The sequence below is a fragment of the Acomys minous genome (genome assembly GCF_964271855.1).
Source record: "Acomys minous genome assembly, contig: scaffold_24, whole genome shotgun sequence".
Lineage (NCBI taxonomy): Eukaryota > Metazoa > Chordata > Mammalia > Rodentia > Muridae > Acomys > Acomys minous.
Window position 1 is genome coordinate 225,964 of NW_028182181.1, and position 19,021 is coordinate 244,984.

Here is a 19,021-nt window from a genome sequence, read left to right on the forward strand (position 1 = left end):
AGACTGGGGCTCTGCTGCCGTGGTGCAAGGCCCTTCTCTCTGGTGACCCTAAACTGAAGTCACACAGCTGGCTAGTAAATCAAATTTGATAAATAAACAAGGCATTCTTTTGAGTATTGTCCGTTTGTCTTATTTCTCATGTCTCCCTTCATTAGAGGTTTTTATTGTCATCTCCCGGGCTCAACAGACAGTGCAATCTGCCCTTTTAATTTTGTAATTGAGGTCTGTGCAAACATTGCCACAGCTCCGGGGAATGTTTTCTCTCCCTCAGCTGAGCACACAGTACAGTTTTAGTTGAATAAGATCCAACTGAAAAGGCACAAATCAAGCGTTTAAAAATAGAACAAGGGCTCAAAACGCTGTGTCAATATCCCCATCGGGTGTCGAATGGTGACAAGTGGAGGTGCTGGCTCTGTGGATGGAGAAGCTCCCCGTAGCTCCTGGGGTCTCCTGGCTCTGTGGACGGAGAAGCTCCCCGTAGCGCCTGGGGTCTCCTCCTGGCTCTGTGGATGGAGAAGCTCCCTGTAGCGCCTGGGGTCTCCTCCTGGCTCTGTGGATGGAGAAGCTCCCTATAGCTCCTGGGGTCTCCTCCTGGCTCTGTGGATGGAGAAGCTCCCTGTAGCTCCTGGGGTCTCTTCCCCACAGATACCCTGTGGAGCTGACAGCAGTGAGAAGTGTGGCTCCATTGAGGAGACCATGTTTTAAACCATTGCCGTTTTCTTCAACGAGCTACCACCTGTTGCGATGGGTATTGGTCATGTTTGTAAGAGTGGGTGGAAAAGTTTACTGTGATGAGCTTGGGCAGGCAAGCTGATGAGTCAAGCCCTGCAGAGTCATAAGGCCTGGGATGCTGAGAAGGATGATGCTTAAACTAACCGACCCTGTGGAGAATGAGAGCAGAAGAGAGTCTCTATGGAGCTCTGCGCTTGGTGCCAGTCTTTGAGGTCTGTGCCCAGGCAGGTTAGGATGGAGTCCCTACAGCCTGGGGTGGCCTGTGGGCCCTGGGACCAGCAGAAAGCCTGCATGCTCCTCTCAGGCGTCCCTTTTCCACAGCACCAGCTAGAGCTGCATCTGTGCCCCCTAAGTACCCTTAACACGTTAACAAGCATCTAAGTTGACACGTGTGGGGCGGCTGGCCTTTATAACAACACAGTAGTGAGGATTTACTGTGATTTGCCATTATTTCCCCTTGGATATTTTCGTTTGCATGGTAAGATCCTTGAAATTAGACTTTTAGCCACTAACCTGAAGGCGACAGAACTACCCAGCCCTCAAATCCAAGTCTCGATCTGAGGGGGAGTAAGAATGTGCTTGCTATATCTGACCTGTGAGGGACTGAGTTCTGATGGAAGGCGTGACAATCATATGAAAGTCCTCATGGCGACTACATGTGTGCAGTGACATATAAGGAAAGTCATCAGGATGTGCAATGACATTGGTTTTGTGGGAAATAATCGATGAGGCGTGTCCCCAAATCCTGGAGGAGACACTAGGCATGGGCAGACTAGAGGAAGGCTTGCAATGCATGCAGTTTCAGAGGGTGGGAGATTTCATAGTCACCAGCACAGGAAGGCCCACAACGGCTGGTGTCCTCATACACCTACAGTGTGCCACAGACACTGTGAGAAATGCCATGTGGACTGAGTGCCCTCTGGCATGGGCACTTCATCTGCCACTAAAGGATGCAGGGACATCAGCTACTGGGTCCAACTGGGACCCAGAACCAGTCTGCAGGGACACCTGGGATGGGCATGAGGGGCCACCTACAGGCACATAACCCCGGGAGGAAGTGTTTACTGTGGATGGACGCTGGCTTGTCCTTGTGGATGCTGCCATGACCTCATCATGGCAGTCACTCACAGCTCAGGCCAAGCTGCACCTGGAGCACCTGGCTCCCCTCGGTTTGAGCCCAGGTCAGCCCAGCACACCTGTCAGCGTGTCCTCCGTTCTGTCCAGCCACATCTGGTGCCCAGGAAATGAGAGTTAGGGATGTCTCAAAGAGAACTGGCATCCTGTGCAGCGGGGAATCAGGGTGCCTTTGGTGTCTGTGTGAGTGATGGGGATTCCTGCCTCCTCCACAGCACCCCTGAGACCCACCCCCCCAACTCACTAGACTTCCAGATGGCAGAACCTTAGAGCTGTGTCAGTTCTGTGTGCCCTCACTAACCCTAACCATAACCCAAACCTAACCCTAACTCTAGCCTTACCATAAACCTAACCCTAATCCTAACCCAACCCTATCCCTAACCCTATCCCTAAGCCCAAACTGAACCTTAATCCTAACCCTACTCCCAAAATCAACCCTAACCCTCACCCTAACCCTAAACCTAACCATAACCCTAATCAGAAATAGAATCCCTAACCCTAACCTTAACCCTAACCCTAATCCTAACCTAAACACTAACCCTAAACCTAAACCTATCCCTAACCATAACGTTAACCAATACCTAATCCTAACCTAACCATAACCCTAACTTTACCCTAACCCTAACCCTAACCCTAACGCTAACCCTACCCCAACCCTAACCATAAACCAAAACTCAAACTTGACCCTAACCCTAATCCCAAAATCAACCTTAACACTCAACCTAAACCTAACCCTAACCCTAACCCCAAACCTACTTCCAACCCTAAGCATAACCCTAACCCTAACCCTAAACCTAACCCTAACACTAACCCTAAGCCTAACCCTAACCTAACCCTAACCCTAACCTAACCCTAATCCTAAACCTAACTCTAAGCGTAACCCTAACCCCAAACCCAACCCTAAACCTAACCCTAACCCTAAGCCTAATCCTTACTCTAACCCTAACCTGACCATAAACCTAACCCTAATCTTAACCCTAACCCTAACCTGAACCCGAACCCTAAACCTAACCACAACCCCATTCCCAAACCTAACCCTAAACTAAACCCTAAGATTAACGCTAACGTAAGCCTAACCCTAACCCTAACCTAACCCTAACCATAACACTAACACTAACCCTAACCCTAATGTGAAATCTAAAACTAAACCTAACTATAACCCTAACCCTAAGCTTAAACCTAAACCTAACTCTAACCTAATGTTAACCCAAACTCAAACCCTAACACTAACCTAACCCTAACCCTAACCCTCACCCTAGCCCTAACCCTAAACTTTCCCTAACCCTAACACTAACCTTAAGCTAACTCTAACCCTAACCCTAAACCCTAAGCCTAACACTAACACTAACACTAAACTAAACCTAAACCTTACCCTACCATAATCCTTACCATAAATCTAACCTTAAGCATAACTCTAACCCAAATCGTATCCCTACCCCTACTCCTACCCCTAACACTAACCTAACCTTAACCCAATCCCTAATCCTAACGCTAACCTAAATCTAATGTTAAATGTAACCTTATCCCTAACCCTAACCTTAACCCTACCCTAACCTAAACCTAACCCTAACCCTAAATCTTACCCCTAATCTAACCCTAACCCTAACCCTAACCTTAACGCTAATCATAACCTAACCCTAACCATGACCCTAACCCTAACCCTAACCTAACTGTAATCCAAACCCTAACCCAAACCATAACTTAACTTAACCATAAGGCTAAACCAAACCCTAAGCATAATGCTAACCCTAATCCTAACCCTATCCCTAACCTTAACCCTAAACCAAACCCTAACCCTAACCCTAAACCTAACCATAACCATAACCTAACCCTGACTCTAACACTAACCCTAACTCTAAGCATAATCCTAATCCTAACCCCAAACTTAAACCTAACCTAACCCTAACCATATCTCTAACGCTACCCTAAGCCTAACCTCAACCCTTACCCTAACACTAACCCTAAACCCATCCCTAAACCTAACTCTAAACCTATCCTAACCCTAACCCTAATCATAAGCCAACCTGAACACTAACCCTAACCCTAAACTCAACCCTAACAATAAACCTAACCCTAACACCAAACCCAAACCCAACCCTAACCCTAAACATAACCCTAAACCTAACCTTACCCTAACCCTAACCCTAACCCAACCCTAACCTGAACCCTAACACTATCCCTAACCCCAACCCAACCTTAACCCTAACCCTAATCCCAAAATCTACCCAAACACTCACCCTAACCCTAAACCTAAACCTAATCCTAAACATAACCGTAACTCTAACCCTAACCTAACAGTAACCCAAACCCTAAACCGAAATCTAACCCCTAACCCTAACCTTAACCTTAACCCTAAACCTTACCCTACCTAACCATCACCCACACCTTAACCCCAACCCTAACGCTAACCCTAACCATAACCATAACCTTAACCCCTAAACTTAACCCTAACCCTACCCTAACCCTAACTTTAATACTAACCTTAACCATAACCTAACCCTACAATTAACCCTACCCTTAAACCTAACCCTAAGCTAACCCTACCTCAAACCCTAACCCTAACCTAACCCTAAGCCTAACCCTAACTGTAAACTTAATCCTACCCTAAACTTAACCCCAACGCCAACCTCAACCCTAACCATAACTAAACCCTAACCTAACTGTAACCCTAACCCTAAATATAACCCTTAACCCTATCCCTAGCACTAACTAAAGCTAACCATAACCCCAACCCTTAACCCTAAAACTAAACCTAATCTTAAACCTAACACTAAACCTAACCTAGCCCTAACTCTAACCCTAACCTTAACCCTGATACTAAACCTAATTCTAACCCCAACCTACCACTACCCTAACCCCTAACCCTAACCCTCACCATAACCTTAACTCTAAACCTAATGCTAACCGTAACCCTAACCTAACCCTAACCCTAATGCTAAAACTAACCCTAAACAAAACCATAACCTTAACCCAAACCTAATACTAGCCCTAACCCTAACCTAAACCTAACCATAACCCTAACCCCGAACATTAACCCTACACCTAACCTAACCCTGAACATTAACCCTAACCCTAACCTAACCCTAACCTAACCGTAACCCTACCCCTAAGCCTAAGCATAACCCTGACCCTAAACCTATCCTGAACCCTAACCTTAAACCTAAGCTTTACCCTAACCCTAACCTGATCCTAAACATAACCCTGATCTTAACCCTAACCTAACCCTAACTCTAACCCTGAACATAACCCCAACCCCAACCCTAACCCTATCTAAACCCTAACCTTAATGCTAAACCTAACCCTAACCTAACCCTAACTCTAACCCTAACACTAACACTAACAATAATGCTAAACCTAACCCTAACCCTGACCCCAAGCTTAACCCTAACCCTAACCCTAACCCTACCACTAACACTAATAATAATGCTAAACCTAAACCTAACACTACCCCTGAACCCAAGCTTAACCCTAACCCTAACCCTACCACTAACACTAACAATAATGCTAAACCTAAACCTAACCCTAACCCTGACCCCAAGCTTAACCCTAACCCTAACCCTAACCTTACCCTAACCCTAACCCAAACACTAACCCTAACCTAACCCTAACCCTCACCATAACCCTAACCCAAACTTAACCCTAACCCTAAACCTAACCCTAAACCCTAACCCTAACCCTAACACTAACAGTAAAATACCCCTAACCCTAACCCTAAACCTAACCCTAACCCTAAGACGAAACTCAACTCTAACCCTAACCCTACCCTAACCCTAAATCTAACAATAAGCATAACCCTAACACTAACCACAAACTCAACGACAAACCTAACCATAATCCAAACACTAACACTAACCCAAAACCTTAACCCTAACCCTAAGCGTAACCCTAACCCTAAACATAACCCTAAACCTAACCATAAGCCTAACCCTAACATAAACCTAATCCTAAACCTAACCCTAATGCTACCCCAAACCCGAGCCCTAACCCTAACCACAACCACAACCACAACCACAACAGTAAGCGTAAACCTAACCATAACCCTAATGCTAATGCTAACCCTAACCATAAGCCTAACCTTAACCTTAACCTAATCCTAAACCTAAACCTAACACTAACCCTAACGCTAAACCTAAACCTAAACCTAAAACTAAACCTAACCCTAATCCTAACACTAACCCTTATCCTAACCTAACCCTAACCCAAACTTAACCTTAACCCTAACCCTAACCCTAAACCTAACCTAACCCTAACCTTAATCCTAATCATAATCCTAACTCAACCCTAACCCTAAGCCTAAACGTAACCCTAACCCTAAGCATAACACTAACCCTAACCCTATTGATAACCTAACCATAACCCTAAACCTAACCCTAACCCTAACCCTATCCCTAAGCTCGAACTCAACCCTAACCCTAACCCTCACCTCAAAATCAACCCTAACAATAAACCTAACCCTAACCCTAACCCTAACCCTAAAAGTAACACTTACAATAACCCCAACCCCACCCACAAACCTAACCCTAAACCAAACCCTAACACTACCCCTAACCCTAACCCTAACCCTAAACTCTCACAAACACTAACACTAATCTAACCCTAACATAACCCTAACCCTAACACTAATCCTAACCCTAACACTAACCTAATCCTAAAGCTAACCCTACCTCTAACCTTCAACCTAACCTAACTCTAAATTAACCCTAACCCTAACTATAAACTAACCCTCACCCTAACATAACTTTATCCCAAACCCTAACCCTAACACTAACCTAATCCTAACGCTAACCCTAACCCAAAACTGAAATCTAACCCCTAACACTCACCCTAAAACTAACCCTAACCTAACCTAACCCTAACCCAAACCCTAGTCCTAACTCTAACCCTAACCTAACCTGACCCTAACCCTAACTCTAACACTAACCCTAACCCTAACCCTATCCTTAAGCTCAAATTTAACCCTAAGCCTAACGATAACCCCAAAATCAACCCTAACACTAAACCTAAACTTAATCTTAACCCTAACTCTAAGCATAACCCTATCCCTAATAACACCTCCACACACAAACCTTATCCTAAACCAAACCCTAACACTAACCCTTACCCTAACCTAACCTAAACCTAACTGAAACCCTAATCCTAACCCTAACCAAGATCCTAAACCTAAGCCTAACCAAACCCTAAACCTAACCCAACCCTAAGCCCTAAGGCTAACCCTAAACCTAACCCTAGCCATAGCAGTACCCTAACCCTATCCCAACAAAACCCTAACTCTATCCCTAAGCTCAAATTCAGGCCTAAGCTTAAAGATAAACCCAAAATAAACCCTAACACTGAACCTAAACTTAATCCTAACCCTAACCCTAAGGGTAACCCTAACCCTAACTCCCACACACCCACAAACCTAACCCTAAACCAAACCCTAACCCTAACCCTAACTTAACCCTAACTCTAAACCAACACTAACACTAACACTTACCCTAAAACTAAACCTAAATTTAATCCAAACCCTAAACCTAAACTAACTCTAACCTTAGCACCAACCCCACCCACCAACCCCACCCACCAACCCCACCCACAAACCAAACTCTAAACCAAACCTTTACCCTACCCTAAACTAACCAAACACTAACCCTAACCCTAACATTAAAAATAAGCCTACCCTAACCATAACCTTAACCGAACCCTAAACCTAACACAAACCTAACCCTAAACTAACCCTAAACCTGACCCTAACCCTAAAGCTAACCCTCACCTTAACCTAACCCAAACCCATACCCTAACCCTAACCCTACAATTACACTAACGCTAACATAACCCTAACCCTAACCAGAAATCTAATCACTAACCCTAACCCTAACCCTAACCTAACCTAACCTAACCCTAACCCAAACCCTAATCATAACCCTTACACTAACCCTAACACGAACCCTAACCCTAATTCTAACCCATCCCTAACCATAACCCTATCTGTAAGCTCAACTCAACTCTAAGCCTAACGATAACCACAAAATCATCCCTAACACTAAACCCAACCTTAATCCTAACAGTAATCATAAGTGTACCCTAACCCTAACCAAAACCCCACCCACAAAACTGACCCTAAACCAAACCCTAACCCTTTCCCTAACACTAACTCTAACCTAAGCCTAACCCTAACCACAACCTAACACTAACCCTAAACCTAACCCTATCCCTAAAATTAAAATTAAACCTAGCCCTAACCCTAACCCTAACCAAACCTAACCCTAACCTTAACTCAAACCTAAACCTAACCTAACACTAACCTAACAATAAACCTAACCCTAAACCTAACCCTCACCTTAGCCTAACCCTAACCCAAACCCTAACACTAACCCTAAACTAACCATAAACCTAACCCTAACCCTAACCCGAAAACTAACCCCTATCAATACCCCTATACCATACCATAACCCTAAGCCTAACACAAAGCCTAATCCTAACCCTAATCCTATCCCTAACCCTAAACTAACCCTATCCCTACCCTAACCCTAATACTAATCCTAACTCTAACCCTAACTTAACCCTAACACAAATCCTAACCTAACCCTAACCCTAATCCTAATGATAACCATAACCCTAACCTAACACTAACTCTACACCTAACGCTAACTCTAACCTCAACCATAAGCATAACCATAACCCATGCCTTGCCCTAACCATAACCTACCCCTAACCATAAAATATCCCCTAATCCTAACACTAACCTTAACCCTAACCTAACCCTAACCCTAATTCTAACAATAACCCCAATCTAAACCTAACCCTAACCATACCCTAAGCATATACCTAACCCTAATCCCAACCATGAACCTAACCCTAAACCTAACCCCAACCTAACCCTAAACCTAGCCCTAACCTTATGCCTAAACCTAACCCTAACCAGAACCCTAACTCTAACCCCAACAGCCACCACATCCCTAACCCTAAACCAAACCCTAAACCTACCACTAACCCTAACCTAACCCAAACCCTAACCCTAACCTAACCCTAACCCTAACCTTAATCTGAACCCTAAACTTAACCCTAACCCCAAACCTAACCAAACCCTAATCCTAACCCTAACCCTAACCCTACCCTAAGCTCAAACTCAACTCTAAACCTAACCCTAAACTTAACCCTAACCCTAACCTAAACCTTAACCCTAACCACAACACCCACCAGAACCCTAACCCTATACCAAACCCTAACCCTAACCCTAACCCTAACTTAACCCTACCCATAACCATAAACATTACCCTAACACTAACCCAAATGCTAAACCTAAACCTCACCCTAACCATAAGCCTAACCCTTACACTTACCCTAACCTAACCCTAACCCAAATCCTAACACCAACCCTAACATAACAATAACCCTAGCCCTAACCCTAACCTTACCCCTACCCTAACCCTAACCTAAATCTAAACCTAACCGTAACCATGACCATAATTCTAACCCAAACCCAACCCTAAACCTAACACTATCCCTAAGCTCAAACTCAACCCTAAGCCTAACGATGACTCCAAAATCAACCCTAACACTAAACCTAAACTTAATCCTAACCCTAACACTAAGCGTAACCCTAACCCTAACACCAACCACACACACAAACCTAAGCCTAAACCAAACCCTTACTCTAACCCTAACCTAACCATAACCCTAACTTAACTCTTACCATAACCCTATCACTAACACTAATCTTACCCTAACACTAAACCTAACCCAAACCCTAAACCTAACGCTAAAACTAACCCTAACCTAACCCTACCACTAACACTAATCCTAAGCCTAACCAAAACACAAACCTAACCTTAACCCTAACACTAAACCTAACCTAACCCTAACCCTAACCCTAATCCTAATGATAACCGTAACCCTAATTAACACTAACCCTAAACATGACTCTAAACCTAACCCTAACCCTAACCATTACCCAAACCTAACCATAACCCTAACCTAAACCTAACCATAAGAATAACTCCTAACCCTAACACTAACCCTAGCCCTAACCTAACCCTAACCCTAATCCTAACCTAACCCTAACCTTAACCCTAAGCATATCCCTAAGCCTAATCCTAACTGTAACCCTAACCATAATATTAACCCTAACCCTAACCCTAACCTGACCTAACCCTAAACCTAACTCTTACCTTTACCCTAACCATAATCCTAAAAGGAACCCTAACCCTAACCCCAATTACAACCACAACCATAAACCTAAACCAAACCCTAACCCCAATACTAACCCTAACCCTAACCTAACCCTAACCCTATCCTTAACCCTAACCCTAACCCTATCCTTAACCCTAACCATAACCTTATCCAAACCGAAACCTAATCCTATCTCTAAGCCTAATCAAACCCTACCCTAACACTAACCCTAAAACCGAACCTTGACCCTAACCCTAACCCTAACACTAGCCCTTACCTAACCCTAACTCTAAACTCTAACCCTAAACCTAACCCTAACCGTAACAGTAACCCTAACATTAACCTAACCCTAACCCTAACCATAACCCTAATCCTAAACCTAATCCTAACCATAAACCTAACCCTAACCCTAACCCGAACACTAGCCCTAACATAACCCTAACCCTAAACCTAACGCTAACCCCAAACTCAACTGTTATCCTAACCCTAACCCTAACACTAACACTAACCTAACCCTAACCCTAACCCAAACCCTAATCCTAACCCTAACCATAAGCTAAACCTAACCCTAAAGCTAACCCTAATGCGAACCGTAACCTAACCCTAACCCCAACCCTAACCCTAAATCTAATCCTAACCCAACCCTAACTCTATCCCAAGCTCTAATTCAATCCTAAGCCAAACGATAACCTCAAAATCAACCATAACACTAAACCTAACTTTAATCCTAACCCTAACCCTAAGCATAACCGTAACCCTAACCCCAACGTCACCCACAAACCTAACCCTAAACCAAACCCTTACACTAACACTAACCTAACCCTTACCCTATCCTAACCCTAATTGTAACCCTAAAACTAACACTAAACTTAACCCTAACCCTAACCTTAACCCTAACCTAAACCTAAACCTTACCTTAACCCTAACCCTAAACCTAACCTAACCCAAACTCTAACCCTAACCCTACCCTAATGCTAACCCTAACCTAATGCTAACCCTAACCCGGAATCTAACCCCTAACCCTAACCTAACCTAACCTAACCCTAAACATATCCCTCACCCTAAACTAACCCTAACACTATTCCTAACCCTAAACCTAAAACTAAAACTAATCTTAAGCGTAACACTAACCCTAACCCTAATCATAATGATAACTGTAACCCTAACCTAACCGTAACCCTACCCATAACCATAACCCAAACCTAACCCTAACCCTAACCTAAACCTACCCATAAAAATATCCCCTAACCCTAACCCTAACATAACCCTAACACTACCCTAAACCTAACCATAAAAATAACCCCTAACTCTAACACTAACCCTAACCCTAACCTAATCCTAACCCTAATCCTAACCCTAACCTAACCCTAAACCTAAACGTATCCTTAACCCTAATCCTAACACTAAACCTAACTGTAACCCTAAACCTAGCCCTAATCCTAATCCTAACCCTAACCTAACCCTAAACCTAAATGTAACCTTAACCCTAATTCTAACCCTAACAGGAACCCTAACCCTTACCCCAACTGCAACCACAACCCTAACCCTAAACCAATCCCTAACCCTAACACTAACACTAACCTTAACACTAACCCTAACCTATCCCTAACCCTAAACCTATCCCTACCCCTACCCCTAACCTTAACCCTAACCAAAACCAAACCTTAACCCTAGCCTAACCAAACCCTAATCCTAAACCTACCCCTAAAACATAAACCTGACCCTAATCCTAAACTTAACCCTAACCTAACCCTAACCCTAATACTAACCTAACCCTAACCCTAAGAGTAACCCTAACCCTAAGCATAACCCTAACCCTAACCGTAAACCTAAAACTAATCCTAACCCTATGCCTAAACCCAACCTAAGCCTAAACCTAACACTAACCCTAAACTAAACCCTAACCTTAACCAGAACACTAACCCTAACCCAACCCTAACACTAACCCTACCATAAGCCCAAACTCAAATCTAAACCTAACCCTAACCCAAACCATAACCCTAACCTTAAGCCTAACCTAACCTTAACCTTAACCCTAACCCTACACCTAATGCTAAATCTAAACCAAACCCTAATAATAACCCTAACACTAACACTAACACTAACACTAACCTTACCCTAACCCTAACCCTAAACCTGACCCTAACCCTAACATTACCCCTAACCCTAACGCTAACCCCACCCTAACACTAACCCCAACCCTAACCCCAAACTTACCCTAACCGTAAACATAAACCTAACCCCAACCCCAACCCTAACCTTAAACCTCACCTTAACATTGACCCTAACGATAAACCTAACCCTAACCCTATCCTAACCCTAACCCTAACACTTACCATAACAATAACTCAAACACTAAATTAACCATAACCATAACCATAACCTTAACCCTAACCCAATCCTAACGCTAACCCTAACCCTAAGCCTAATGGTAACCTAATCTTAACCATGAATGTAACCCTAACCCTAATCCTAACATAACCCTAACACTAACCCTACAGCTGCCGCCACAACGCTTCCGGCGCCGAGAAGCTGTGAAGACCGGCGCCGAGGTGGGGGCACATGCGTGCCTCGAGCGGGAAGCAGTGCATAAAGGGAGGCAGGCGCTTTTGCCGCTTCCACGAATATGGCGGCGCTGTACTCCGGGCGCGAGATCCTGGGGCAAGGGGAGGCTGTGGCGCGCAGTCCAGGCGCAGTAATGGCAACCCTGGATCAGAACTCGCCCCAAGTTCTGCTGCAAAAACTGTGCTGCTGGATATTGGGTCGGAGCGAAGGTACGTGCGGTGGGGCTGCAAGCTGTGGATGCTGAGCGCCATGACACTGGCCAGCAGGGTAGTTGTTATCCCTGGCCCCCGCGGAAGGAAAGGGATTCGGCGCCCACGTGGGATGTCCCTGCCGGGGGCCCCGGCCTGAGCTGCTGTAGCAGGGCTTTGCTTTTGCTTCCTTGTCCAGACCGCACTGCACACTGCAGCTCTGCTTCTGCATGCTTCGCACTCTGCTGTCATTTCTGCCTCTGGTGATGAGTCCAGGGTTGAAGGATGCTAGGTTTTTTTCCCCGGAGAGTTCAAGTAGCGAATAGTGCTTCTAAGAAGCCAGACCTCAAAGCATTTCTGCCCACTTTGCTGTGGTAGTGAAAGATCCCCAAAGGGAGACCCTCACTCAAGCCTCGGGATGGCGTGCACCCAAAGACACACAAACAACCGTCCTGCTGTAAACACATGAGGCAGTTTATTGGCGGAGCTCCGGGTCGACACGTATCTCACACAGGAGACAGAGGGGTCGACCCAGAAGCCCAGGGGTTCGGGGTTTATATGGGCCAGGGTCGGGGGGAGTGGGAAGTTTTGGCGCGGCCATACACGATTGGTTGTTTCAAACATTTGAACATCAGCAAATTGCATAGGCAGATCTGGGGTAAGCTCAGACTTAATCACATGGGTACAGTCCTTGGTTCCTGTCTTTCTTGGAATCTGAGGGTAGATGTTTATCTGAGCTAACAACACATCTGGTTAAACTCAAACCTGGACCATTGTGTGCGGGCCTCAAGGGGGGGATTAAGCAGACACCATAAGATCGGATGAAGGGTCTTGGCTCATTACTCACTCGACCATGTCCAGTACCTGTTTCTCTCAGGAATTTGTCCTTGTGTATTCTCCCTATCTTTTATGGCCAGCCAGTCCTTGGAACACTCAGGAGGCTTTTGTCTCCTATCTCCACATTCTTTGTGACTTATCATCTGGGACCTTGGGCTAGCACACCGGTCGACCTGCTCTTATGAGTTAGAGAGCGCTGCTGTTCTGGTTGCTTTAATGCTAATTAAAAATTTTCCCTTTCATTCCCCTCTTCTTTTACTTGATAATTCTAATCTTAGTATATCTGTTCTAATTTTTGAGTATTATTTTATTTTATACTAAAAGATTTATACTCTGCCCTGTCAGGGTCTCTTATTGATTGGTACTGTTATCTTAGTACCATCAGTTGAACAGCACTAATTTTATCTCTAATAAGAATAAGTAACCTATTTACCATACACGTGCCAAAAATTAAAATCAAGCAAATAACCAACACTGGCCCAGCTAAAGCAGAAAATAGGATAGTCATCCAGGGGGACCAGGTGAGCCAGGAATCAAACCAACTTGTTGAGCTTTTCTGTCCCTCTGTCTTTTATCTAGCCTGTTTTTGTTCCCCTTTTTTTTTGATCACCTCCCAAGTCTGTTGTATCGGAGCATGAGGGTTGTTGTCTTGACTTAGGGTTGCATCTGTGATGCAGACGCAGCTTTAGAGGATTATTAGTCTTTTTTAGGATCCATTTATCTTGATTAGTATCAAAAGGAGTCCTTTTCACAGGTGAAGCATGGACCCAGGTGGGGATTCCTTCTACCTTACGGCAGTTGGAGCCATTAACAGTACCAGGTAGGGTTCTTTTCACCATGCCTCGAGATTCTCAGCTCCGTGTCTCCATACCAAGATGGTGTCTCCAATCTTGAACTGATGAGGAACTGTAGGGTCTCTAGCAGTGTAGGCATCTTTCAGCTGTTCCCAAATGTCTAGCCTGATCGTCTCGAGAGCCTTTAAATGGGCTAAAAGATGGGTGGAAGGTACAAAACTGTTATCGGGACACGCCACACTCTCTAGGATTTTAAACAGAGGTGGTGGTGCACCAAACAGTATATCAAAGGGTGTCAGTCCCAACGGTCCAGGCGTGTTCTGTACCTGGAACAAGGCAAGGGAGAGAAGGGCTGTCCAATCACCTCACCAGTCTCTAAGGTCTATTTTGTTAAGGTCTCCTTTATAGTTTTATTTGTCCTTTCTACCTGTCCTGAGCTCTGGGGTCTATAAGCATAATGTAATTTTCAATTTATCCCCAATTTTCTGGCCAGTCTCTGACTTACCTGGGCGACGTAGGCAGGCCCATTGACCGACCCAATGACCTTAGGTATCCCGAACCGGGGAAGGATTTCTTCAAGTATCTTCTTGGCCACTACATTTGCCATTTCCTTTTTCGTGGGGAATGCCTTAACCCACCCTGAGAAGGTGTCTATGAAAACTAAAAGGTATTTATTACCATATCGGGCTGGTTTGACTTCAGTGAAATCAACCTCCAAATAAGTTCTATGTCGATCTCTCCACAAGCGCTTTCCTGCACAGTTCTGCTGGACCCGGCATTAGTAAGAGTGCAAGTCTTGCAGGTTTTTTTTTTACCAGACCCTCTGCTGTCTTTTGTAGTCTGGGGATGTGATAAGGAGACTTATTGAGCAGTTCCGTCATCTTCTTCAGCCCTAGGTGGGTAAGGCGGTGTATACTAGCCAGGTATTCTAGCCCCTCTTCCTCTGTGAGGATCCTTTTCTCGGGAATCCCCTCAGCATGTTGGGGCATAACCTTAGCTCTTAGAATCATCGGTCTTCGTGCCGCCTCTTTGGCCATCTGGTCAGCCATTTGGTTCCCCCTTTCTATGGGGCCAGTCTCTTTTTGATGTCCTTGGCAATGGATGATCGCCACCTTGTGGTGCAAATGGACAGCCTCTAACAAAGTGAGAAATTTTTTAATGTCTTTGTCAGCTGAAGTCAGCAGCCCACGTTGTCTATAAATTGCTCCGTGGACTTGAGCTGCTGCGAAAGCATACCGGCTATCAGTGTAGATATTGATAACCTTTCTCTCCGCCAGTCTTACTGCTTGGGTCAAAGCAATAAGTTCAGCTTTTTGGGCCGACGTCCCTTCTGGTAAATTGCTGGCCCAGATGACAGACTTTTTATCCACTACCGCTGCCCCAGCCCTTCGCTTACCTGCTACCACAAAGCTAATTCCTTCGGTGAACCAAGTTATTACCCCAGGCCATGGCCCGTCAGTGAGGTCTGACTGAGTCCCTGTTTCTTCAGCCAGTATCTCTTCACAATGATGTACTGGGGTCTCGCCAGCTTTGGGTAGCAAGGTGAAAGGGTTAAGGATGGCGGGTGGAGCGAAGGTCACCCGCTCTGTCAGCAACAAGCTCTGGTAGTGGGTCATCCGGGCGTTGGTCATCCAACAGTCTGGTGGTTGTCTGATAATGCTCTTGAGGGCATGGGAGGCCACCACCATCACATTTTGGCCCATGGTTAACTTATCAGCATTTTTTTTTAACAATACAGCTGTTGCTGCTATCGCCAGCAAACAAGAGGGCCACAGGATCCAGTTTTTTTGACAGATAGGCCACTGGGCGCTTCCAGGGTCCTAGAGTTTGGGTGAGGACCCCCCTGACAACCCCCTTCTGCTTGTGGATGTACAGAGTAAAAGGCTTGTTCAGATCAGGCAGTGCTAGGGTAGGGGCTTGTATCAGTGCCTTTTTGAGGGTATTAAAAGCCAATTGGTGTTTCTTAGTCTGAGTGAACTCCCCCCTTTCTCTTGTTAGAGGGTATAATGGGGCTGCTAGAGTGGCGAACCTGGGAATCTAAAGCCTGCAGAATCCCGGAGTCCACAGGAATTCTCTTACCTGGCGAGGGTGGTTGGGGTCGGGATCTGATTCACTGTCCGTTTCCTGGCTTTTGTGAGCCACCATTGTTTTTCAAGGTGTTGTATCCCAGATATGTCACTTCAGTCTGGCACAGTTGTGCCTTTTTGGCAGAAGCCCAATACCCCAACTCACCTAACTCAGCCAGGATTTTCTGAGTCCCAAGCTCGCATTCTTCACGGGTCTCTGCAGCCAATAGGAGGTCATCTACATACTGTAGAAGAGTCACCTGGGGATTATTAGCATGGAAAGGGGCAAGGTCCCAATGTAGGGCTTCATCAAATAGGGTGGGGGAGATTTTAAACCCCTGGGGCAATCTCGTCCACGTAAGCTGTCCAGTTCTTCTGTTTTCAGGGTCTTGCCACTCAGAGGCAAGCAGGGATTGGCTGTTAGGGTGCAATATCAGACAGAAGAAGGCATCTTTGGGATCAGGTGGCAGCGTTCAATCTTTTCTGGGTCTCCTTGGCCCCTGCCTTCTCTTGTCATCCAGGTTCCCTGTCTGCCTAGGCCTGCCTGTTTCCTGACACATTCTTTCTCCTACCACTGTGGCCAGTATTCTCATCAGATTTTTTTTCTGTCTTTTTTCTTTTCTTTTTTATCCTCAGCTCTCTCTTTCTTTTCTCCTTCCTTATCCTCAGCTCTCTCCTTCTTTTTTCTTTCCTGTTTCACTTCCTCTGTCTCCTTTTTATGCTAAACTTTCTCAGCCTCCCTTACCACATCCCTGATGGTATAATCTTGTAATCTCTCAATGTGCTAATGCGCTATAGTTTTTTTTAATATCAGATGCTGACTGTCCAATGAAAGCCATGATTACAGAGGCTTGCTGTACCTCTGACGTAGGGTCATAATGGTTATATCTCCAGTAACCCTCCATGAGCCTCTCTAGAAACACCGAGGGGGGCTCAGACTTCTCTTACCTTCGCCAAATTGGTGGGCCTCTTCACGGCCCCTCTGAGACCTGCCACCAGAGCCCGACGGTAAATGGGCAGGCGTTCCCTACCTTTTTTCGTGTAGTAGTCACACTGAGGACGGGTCAAGGGGACTCCTTCATCTATTTTGGCCAGGGTCTGGACGGGGTGTCCAGCGTCATCTCGGATATTCTTTCGAGCCTCTAGGAGAACTTTTTCTCTCTCCTCGGTGGTCAATAAAACCTGTAGAAGCTGCTGACAGTCATCCCATGTGGGTTGGTGGGAGAACATCATGGACTTAATCAGACCTGTAAGTCCTGTAGAGTTCTCTGAAAAAGGTGGGTGGTTAGTTTTTTTAATTATAGAGATCGGAGGAAGAAAAAAAGCCAATACTGTAGGAGTTGTAACGCATTTTTTGCCTGTTGGGGCTGGCCCGACAGCACTAAGGGGCAGAGCCATGGTGGAAACAGGCCCCTCAGGGGTTGCTCCAAGGTGGCCTCCAGTGTCCGCTGAGGGTCCATCACCCATTGCCCTAGAAGCCGGGGGTGGGGCTGAGGTTGGGGCTGCCAGCTGGGGAACTCAGGGATATGGTGGGAGCAGGGACATGGGCCATTTATGGGGTTCTGCTATATCAGGATATATTTTACAGATGGGCTCCGGTGGTGCACTGGGCTCGCTTCCTCCACTCTGCCATGGTTTTGATTTGTCTTCTGTGGTGCCTTCTCGCACCACCAAGAGTCAGGAGCTTGGGCGAGGTGGGATGAAGGGCTTGAGCCACGGCGGTAGGTAATGGGCCAAATCTTCCCAACGGTGATGAAAGGCTGTTGGTCTGGATGTGACCCTGATCTTTCCTGAAAAATAACTGCTCTGACAGCTCTAATAGCATGTCTGCCTGGGTCCTTTCTTAATTTTTACGGATAGATTATGTCCTCTTGCCCTAACGTCCGTCCAATGGTCCAAAGACAAAGATAAAGGGGTCGTCACAGTCTGTCCCATTTCAAAAACAAGAAGCACAAAAACAATATAAGTACACAAGACACTACCACATCCAAGCACACTCATCTGCGTCTGGACTTGTACAACCAACTGAACGCAAGTTCCGATGGGGTAGGCTTCTGCACCTTCCCCTCAAGAAGGAGCACTCTGTCTCCTTCATCCCGAAAAAGGCAGTCAGGCTGTCCTGACTCCCCTTCACCCTTAGGGCATCCCCCAGGGTTGCAGCCTGCGGCCCTAGCATGTCTGCCTCCGCAGCCACTGGGTCTTTACAGCCCACAGCGGCAGCTGCCAGAAACTGAAACCAAGACACAAAATCAGCAGCACTGTACTCAGACACACAAAACTCACACAGACCTACCCCCAAGCAGTCGTTGGGGGTCTTGGGTGGTCGCACAAATCCCGGACAGGCCCCCAAAATGAAAGACCCCCAAAGGGAGACCCTCACTCAAGCCTTGGGATGGCGTGCACCCAAAGAAACACAAACAACCGTCTTGCTGTAAACACATGAGGCAGTTTATTGGCGTAGCTTATGCAGGAGACAGAGGGGTCGAACCAGAAGCCCAGGGGTTAGGGGTTTATATGGGCCAGGGTGAGGGGGAGTGGGAAGTTTTGGCGTGGC

General features: G+C 45.8%; 2 long non-coding RNA genes across 2 annotated transcripts in view; one reads left to right on the plus strand and one right to left on the minus strand.

Annotated features, from left to right (window-relative positions):
• The window catches only part of LOC311591745, a 153,985-nt gene that overhangs the window by 107,160 nt on the left and 27,804 nt on the right, over positions 1 to 19,021 (minus strand). The gene's annotated exons all lie outside the window — the stretch shown is intronic.
• LOC311591746 overlaps positions 1 to 19,021 on the plus strand; it is a 167,087-nt gene that overhangs the window by 97,391 nt on the left and 50,675 nt on the right. The gene's annotated exons all lie outside the window — the stretch shown is intronic.